The 7500-nt window shown below is 41.9% G+C and overlaps 6 non-coding genes and 7 pseudogenes across 6 annotated transcripts; all 13 read right to left on the bottom strand.

The window, feature by feature from the left end:
* Nucleotides 1-82: 82 nt before the first annotated feature.
* On the bottom strand, nucleotides 83-191 carry LOC138409611 (5S ribosomal RNA; annotated as a pseudogene).
* A 484-nt stretch (nucleotides 192-675) lies between these two features.
* LOC138409483 (5S ribosomal RNA) lies at nucleotides 676-784 on the bottom strand (annotated as a pseudogene).
* Nucleotides 785-1280: 496 nt separating this feature from the next.
* LOC138409610 (5S ribosomal RNA) lies at nucleotides 1281-1389 on the bottom strand (annotated as a pseudogene).
* A 496-nt stretch (nucleotides 1390-1885) lies between these two features.
* Nucleotides 1886-1994, bottom strand: LOC138409585 (5S ribosomal RNA; annotated as a pseudogene).
* Nucleotides 1995-2478: 484 nt separating this feature from the next.
* LOC138408463 (5S ribosomal RNA) lies at nucleotides 2479-2597 on the bottom strand. The gene has a single exon (XR_011241782.1). It is a non-coding gene; the product is annotated as a 5S ribosomal RNA (ribosomal RNA).
* Nucleotides 2598-3092: 495 nt separating this feature from the next.
* On the bottom strand, nucleotides 3093-3211 carry LOC138409988 (5S ribosomal RNA). Its single transcript, XR_011242784.1, has one exon. It is a non-coding gene; the product is annotated as a 5S ribosomal RNA (ribosomal RNA).
* A 491-nt stretch (nucleotides 3212-3702) lies between these two features.
* Nucleotides 3703-3811, bottom strand: LOC138409482 (5S ribosomal RNA; annotated as a pseudogene).
* A 496-nt stretch (nucleotides 3812-4307) lies between these two features.
* On the bottom strand, nucleotides 4308-4416 carry LOC138409413 (5S ribosomal RNA; annotated as a pseudogene).
* A 484-nt stretch (nucleotides 4417-4900) lies between these two features.
* Nucleotides 4901-5019, bottom strand: LOC138408068 (5S ribosomal RNA). The gene has a single exon (XR_011241386.1). It is a non-coding gene; the product is annotated as a 5S ribosomal RNA (ribosomal RNA).
* A 495-nt stretch (nucleotides 5020-5514) lies between these two features.
* On the bottom strand, nucleotides 5515-5633 carry LOC138409987 (5S ribosomal RNA). Its single transcript, XR_011242783.1, has one exon. It is a non-coding gene; the product is annotated as a 5S ribosomal RNA (ribosomal RNA).
* Nucleotides 5634-6117: 484 nt separating this feature from the next.
* LOC138408056 (5S ribosomal RNA) lies at nucleotides 6118-6236 on the bottom strand. The gene has a single exon (XR_011241374.1). It is a non-coding gene; the product is annotated as a 5S ribosomal RNA (ribosomal RNA).
* A 483-nt stretch (nucleotides 6237-6719) lies between these two features.
* On the bottom strand, nucleotides 6720-6828 carry LOC138409412 (5S ribosomal RNA; annotated as a pseudogene).
* A 484-nt stretch (nucleotides 6829-7312) lies between these two features.
* Nucleotides 7313-7431, bottom strand: LOC138408045 (5S ribosomal RNA). The gene has a single exon (XR_011241363.1). It is a non-coding gene; the product is annotated as a 5S ribosomal RNA (ribosomal RNA).
* Nucleotides 7432-7500: the final 69 nt, after the last annotated feature.

Raw genomic sequence — 7500 nt, 5'->3', positions numbered from 1 at the left:
TGAACAGTCTTTCCTGCTCTTTCCAAGAGGTGTCTCCTCTGAAGCAGCAGCAACAGCGCCCTCTGCAAAGAAAAGTCTAAAAAGCTTACAGCACCTGGTATTCCCAGGCGGTCTCCCATCCAAGTACTAACCAGGCCCGACCCTGCTTAGCTTCCGAGATCGGACGTGTTCAGGGTGGTATGGCCGTAAGCAATTAACTCCACCCACAATACCTCCTTTATACATGTGAATCATCACCATCATCAATGGTTCTTCTGTTGCTTTGCAACCATAGAATCTTGATGTGTGGGTGGGTTGGGGGGGTCAATTGTTTCAAAATCAATCTCAAGGTGCAATTTTGTCATATCGTTGCAAGAAAAAAATCATTACAATTTTCAAAAATGACCTTCAGCAATATTGTCAGTGTTTCATATCCAGTTGTTTCCTTGATGCAGAGTAAACTCCCTGCTCTTTCATCGCTCTCTCCAAATAAGACAATTTGAAAATGATATGTTAATAAAACATGAATAAAGTAGTGTTTTGATTAGAAACAAATCTGATGAATGCTCACTCTCACCAATGATGTGAGGGTTCCATATTCTTTTTTCCTTTGATGAACAGTCTTTCCTGCTCTTTCCAAGAGGTGTCTCCTCTGAAGCAGCAGCAACAGCGCCCTCTGCAAAGAAAAGTCTAAAAAGCTTACAGCACCTGGTATTCCCAGGCGGTCTCCCATCCAAGTACTAACCAGGCCCGACCCTGCTTAGCTTCCGAGATCGGGAGTGTTCAGGGTGGTATGGCCATAAGCAATTAACTCCACCCACAATACCTCCTTTATACATGTGAATCATCACCATCATCAATGGTTCTTCTGTTGCTTTGCAACCATAGCATTTAGATGTGTGGGTGGGTTGGGGGAGTCAATTGTTCCAAAATTAATCTCAAAGTGAAATTTTGTCATATCGTTGCAAGAAAAAAATCATTACAATTTTCAAAAATGACCTTCAGCAATATTGTCAGTGTTTCATATCCAGTTGTTTCCCTTATGAAGAGTAAACTCCCTGCTCTTTCATCGCTCTCTCCAAATAAGACGATTTGAAAACGATATGTTAATAAAACATGAATAAAGTAGTGTTTTGATTAGAAACAAATCTGATGAATGCTCACTCTCACCTTTCAGTGATGATGTGAGGGTTCCATATTCTTTTTCCTTTGATGAACAGTCTTTCCTGCTCTTTCCAAGAGGTGTCTCCTCTGAAGCAGAAGCAGTAGCAACAGCGCCCTCTGCAAAGAAAAGTCTAAAAAGCTTACAGCACCTGGTATTCCCAGGCGGTCTCCCATCCAAGTACTAACCAGGCCCGACCCTGCTTAGCTTCCGAGATCGGACGTGTTCAGGGTGGTATGGCCGTAAGCGATTAACTCCACCCGCAATACCTCCTTTATACATGTGAATCATCACCATCATCAATGGTTCTTCTGTTGCTTTGCAACCATAGCATCTTGATGTGTGGGTGGGTTGGGGGGGTCAATTGTTCCAAAATCAATCTCAAGGTGAAATTTTGTCATATCGTTGCAAGAAAAAAATCATTACAATTTTCAAACATGACCTTCAGCAATATTGTCAGTGTTTCATATCCAGTTGTTTCCTTGATGCAGAGTAAACTCCCTGCTCTTTCATCGCTCTCTCCAAATAAGACAATTTGAAAATGATATGTTAATAAAACATGAATAAATTAGTGTTTTGATTAGAAACAAATCTGATGAATGCTCACTCTGACCTTTCAGTGATGATGTGAGGGTTCCATATTCTTTTTCCTTTGATGAACAGTCTTTCCTGCTCTTTCCAAGAGGTGTCTCCTCTGAAGCAGAAGCAGCAGCAACAGCGCCCTCTGCAAAGAAAAGTCTAAAAAGCTTACAGCACCTGGTATTCCCAGCCGGTCTCCCATCCAAGTACTAACCAGGCCCAACCCTGCTTAGCTTCCGAGATCGGGAGTGTTCAGGGTGGTATGGCCGTAAGCAATTAACTCCACCCACAATACCTCCTTTATACATGTGAATCATCACCATCATCAATGGTTCTTCTGTTGCTTTGCAACCATAGAATCTTGATGTGTGGGTGGGTTGGGGGGGTCAATTGTTCCAAAATCAATCTCAAGGTGCAATTTTGTCATATCGTTGCAAGAAAAAAATCATTACAATTTTCAAAAATGACCTTCAGCAATATTGTCAGTGTTTCATATCCAGTTGTTTCCCTTATGAAGAGTAAACTCCCTGCTCTTTCATCGCTCTCTCCAAATAAGACGATTTGAAAATGATATGTTAATAAAACATGAATAAAGTAGTGTTTTGATTAGAAACAAATCTGATGAATGCTCACTCTCACCGATGATGTGAGGGTTCCATATTCTTTTTTCCTTTGATGAACAGTCTTTCCTGCTCTTTTCAAGAGGTGTCTCCTCTGAAGCAGCAGCAACAGCGCCCTCTGCAAAGAAAAGTCTAAAAAGCTTACAGCACCTGGTATTCCCAGGCGGTCTCCCATCCAAGTACTAACCAGGCCCGACCCTGCTTAGCTTCCGAGATCGGACAAGATCGGGCGTGTTCAGGGTGGTATGGCCGTAAGCGATTAACTCCACCCACAATACCTCCTTTATACATGTGAATCATCACCATCATCAATGGTTCTTCTGTTGCTTTGCAACCATAGCATCTTGAGGTGTGGGTGGGCGGGTGGGTCAATTGTTCCAAAATCAATCTCAAGGTGCAATATTGTCATATCGTTGCAAGAAAAAAATCATTACAATTTTCAAAAATGACCTTCAGCAATATTGTCAGTGTTTCATATCCAGTTGTTTCCTTGATGCAGAGTAAACTCCCTGCTCTTTCATCGCTCTCTCCAAATAAGACAATTTGAAAATGATATGTTAATAAAACATGAATAAAGTAGTGTTTTGATTAGAAACAAATCTGATGAATGCTCACTCTCACCTTTCAGTGATGATGTGAGGGTTCCATATTCTTTTTCCTTTGATGAACAGTCTTTCCTGCTCTTTCCAAGAGGTGTCTCTTCTGAAGCAGAAGCAGTAGCAACAGCGCCCTCTGCAAAGAAAAGTCTAAAAAGCTTACAGCACCTGGTATTCCCAGGCGGTCTCCCATCCAAGTACTAACCAGGCCCAACCCTGCTTAGCTTCCGAGATCGGAAGAGATCGGGCGTGTTCAGGGTGGTATGGCCGTAAGCTATTAACTCCACCCACAATACCTCCTTTATACATGTGAATCATCACCATCATCAATGGTTCTTCTGTTGCTTTGCAACCATAGAATCTTGAGGTGTGGGTGGGCGGGGGGGGTCAATTGTTCCAAAATCAATCTCAAGGTGCAATATTGTCATATCGTTTCAAGAAAAAAATCATTACAATTTTCAAAAATGACCTTCAGCAATATTGTCAGTGTTTCATATCCAGTTGTTTCCTTGATGCAGAGTAAACTCCCTGCTCTTTCATCGCTCTCTCCAAATAAGACAATTTGAAAATGATATGTTAATAAAACATGAATAAAGTAGTGTTTTGATTAGAAACAAATCTGATGAATGCTCACTTTCACCTTTCAGTGATGATGTGAGGGTTCCATATTCTTTTTTCCTTTGATGAACAGTCTTTCCTGCTCTTTCCAAGAGGTGTCTCCTCTGAAGCAGCAGCAACAGCGCCCTCTGCAAAGAAAAGTCTAAAAAGCTTACAGCACCTGGTATTCCCAGGCGGTCTCCCATCCAAGTACTAACCAGGCCCGACCCTGCTTAGCTTCCGAGATCGGGAGTGTTCAGGGTGGTATGGCCATAAGCAATTAACTCCACCCACAATACCTCCTTTATACATGTGAATCATCACCATCATCAATGGTTCTTCTGTTGCTTTGCAACCATAGCATTTAGATGTGTGGGTGGGTTGGGGGAGTCAATTGTTCCAAAATTAATCTCAAAGTGAAATTTTGTCATATCGTTGCAAGAAAAAAATCATTACAATTTTCAAAAATGACCTTCAGCAATATTGTCAGTGTTTCATATCCAGTTGTTTCCCTGATGCAAAGTAAACTCCCTGCTCTTTCATCGCTCTCTCCAAATAAGACAATTTGAAAATGATATGTTAATAAAACATGAATAAAGTAGTGTTTTGATTAGAAACAAATCTGATGAATGCTCACTCTGACCTTTCAGTGATGATGTGAGGGTTCCATATTCTTTTTCCTTTGATGAACAGTCTTTCCTGCTCTTTCCAAGAGGTGTCTCCTCTGAAGCAGAAGCAGCAGCAACAGCGCCCTCTGCAAAGAAAAGTCTAAAAAGCTTACAGCACCTGGTATTCCCAGGCGGTCTCCCATCCAAGTACTAACCAGGCCCGACCCTGCTTAGCTTCCGAGATCGGGAGTGTTCAGGGTGGTATGGCCGTAAGCAATTAACTCCACCCACAATACCTCCTTTATACATGTGAATCATCACCATCATCAATGGTTCTTCTGTTGCTTTGCAACCATAGAATCTTGATGTGTGGGTGGGTTGGGGGGGTCAATTGTTCCAAAATCAATCTCAAGGTGCAATTTTGTCATATCGTTGCAAGAAAAAAATCATTACAATTTTCAAAAATGACCTTCAGCAATATTGTCAGTGTTTCATATCCAGTTGTTTCCCTTATGAAGAGTAAACTCCCTGCTCTTTCATCGCTCTCTCCAAATAAGACGATTTGAAAACGATATGTTAATAAAACATGAATAAAGTAGTGTTTTGATTAGAAACAAATCTGATGAATGCTCACTCTCACCGATGATGTGAGGGTTCCATATTCTTTTTTCCTTTGATGAACAGTCTTTCCTGCTCTTTTCAAGAGGTGTCTCCTCTGAAGCAGCAGCAACAGCGCCCTCTGCAAAGAAAAGTCTAAAAAGCTTACAGCACCTGGTATTCCCAGGCGGTCTCCCATCCAAGTACTAACCAGGCCCGACCCTGCTTAGCTTCCGAGATCGGACGAGATCGGGCGTGTTCAGGGTGGTATGGCCGTAAGCAATTAACTCCACCCACAATACCTCCTTTATACATGTGAATCATCACCATCATCAATGGTTCTTCTGTTGCGTTGCAACCATAGAATCTTGAGGTGTGGGTGGGCGGGTGGGTCAATTGTTCCAAAATCAATCTCAAGGTGCAATATTGTCATATCGTTGCAAGAAAAAAATCATTACAATTTTCAAAAATGACCTTCAGCAATATTGTCAGTGTTTCATATCCAGTTGTTTCCTTGATGCAGAGTAAACTCCCTGCTCTTTCATCGCTCTCTCCAAATAAGACAATTTGAAAATGATATGTTAATAAAACATGAATAAAGTAGTGTTTTGATTAGAAACAAATCTGATGAATGCTCACTCTCACCTTTCAGTGATGGTGTGAGGGTTCCATATTCTTTTTCCTTTGATGAACAGTCTTTCCTGCTCTTTCCAAGAGGTGTCTCTTCTGAAGCAGAAGCAGTAGCAACAGCGCCCTCTGCAAAGAAAAGTCTAAAAAGCTTACAGCACCTGGTATTCCCAGGCGGTCTCCCATCCAAGTACTAACCAGGCCCAACCCTGCTTAGCTTCCGAGATCGGAAGAGATCGGGCGTGTTCAGGGTGGTATGGCCGTAAGCTATTAACTCCACCCACAATACCTCCTTTATACATGTGAATCATCACCATCATCAATGGTTCTTCTGTTGCTTTGCAACCATAGAATCTTGAGGTGTGGGTGGGCGGGGGGGGTCAATTGTTCCAAAATCAATCTCAAGGTGCAATATTGTCATATCGTTTCAAGAAAAAAATCATTACAATTTTCAAAAATGACCTTCAGCAATATTGTCAGTGTTTCATATCCAGTTGTTTCCTTGATGCAGAGTAAACTCCCTGCTCTTTCATCGCTCTCTCCAAATAAGACAATTTGAAAATGATATGTTAATAAAACATGAATAAAGTAGTGTTTTGATTAGAAACAAATCTGATGAATGCTCACTCTCACCGATGATGTGAGGGTTCCATATTCTTTTTTCCTTTGATGAACAGTCTTTCCTGCTCTTTCCAAGAGGTGTCTCCTCTGAAGCAGCAGCAACAGCGCCCTCTGCAAAGAAAAGTCTAAAAAGCTTACAGCACCTGGTATTCCCAGGCGGTCTCCCATCCAAGTACTAACCAGGCCCGACCCTGCTTAGCTTCCGAGATCGGACGAGATCGGGCGTGTTCAGGGTGGTATGGCCGTAAGCGATTAATTCCACCCACAATACCTCCTTTATACATGTGAATCATCACCATCATCAATGGTTCTTCTGTTGCTTTGCAACCATAGAATCTTGAGGTGTGGGTGGGCGGGGGGGTCAATTGTTCCAAAATCAATCTCAAGGTGCAATATTGTCATATCGTTGCAAGAAAAAAATCATTACAATTTTCAAAAATGACCTTCAGCAATATTGTCAGTGTTTCATATCCAGTTGTTTCCTTGATGCAGAGTAAACTCCCTGCTCTTTCATCGCTCTCTCCAAATAAGACAATTTGAAAATGATATGTTAATAAAACATGAATAAAGTAGTGTTTTGATTAGAAACAAATCTGATGAATGCTCACTCTCACCGATGATGTGAGGGTTCCATATTCTTTTTTCCTTTGATGAACAGTCTTTCCTGCTCTTTCCAAGAGGTGTCTCCTCTGAAGCAGCAGCAACAGCGCCCTCTGCAAAGAAAAGTCTAAAAAGCTTACAGCACCTGGTATTCCCAGGCGGTCTCCCATCCAAGTACTAACCAGGCCCGACCCTGCTTAGCTTCCGAGATCGGGAGTGTTCAGGGTGGTATGGCCGTAAGCAATTAACTCCACCCACAATACCTCCTTTATACATGTGAATCATCACCATCATCAATGGTTCTTCTGTTGCTTTGCAACCATAGGATCTTGAGGTGTGGGTGGGCGGGGGGGGTCAATTGTTTCAAAATCAATCTCAAGGTGCAATTTTGTCATATCGTTGCAAGAAAAAAATCATTACAATTTTCAAAAATGACCTTCAGCAATATTGTCAGTGTTTCATATCCAGTTGTTTCCCTTATGAAGAGTAAACTCCCTGCTCTTTCATCGCTCTCTCCAAATAAGACGATTTGAAAACGATATGTTAATAAAACATGAATAAAGTAGTGTTTTGATTAGAAACAAATCTGATGAATGCTCACTCTCACCGATGATGTGAGGGTTCCATATTCTTTTTTCCTTTGATGAACAGTCTTTCCTGCTCTTTTCAAGAGGTGTCTCCTCTGAAGCAGCAGCAACAGCGCCCTCTGCAAAGAAAAGTCTAAAAAGCTTACAGCACCTGGTATTCCCAGGCGGTCTCCCATCCAAGTACTAACCAGGCCCGACCCTGCTTAGCTTCCGAGATCGGACGAGATCGGGCGTGTTCAGGGTGGTATGGCCGTAAGCAATTAACTCCACCCACAATACCTCCTTTATACATGTGAATCATCACCATCATCAATGGTTCTTCTGTTG

This window comes from Paralichthys olivaceus, chromosome 5 (assembly GCF_024713975.1).
Source record: "Paralichthys olivaceus isolate ysfri-2021 chromosome 5, ASM2471397v2, whole genome shotgun sequence".
NCBI lineage: Eukaryota > Metazoa > Chordata > Actinopteri > Pleuronectiformes > Paralichthyidae > Paralichthys > Paralichthys olivaceus.
The sequence above is the reverse complement of the archived record's forward strand: the minus strand, read 5'-3'. Positions and strand labels throughout refer to the sequence as shown.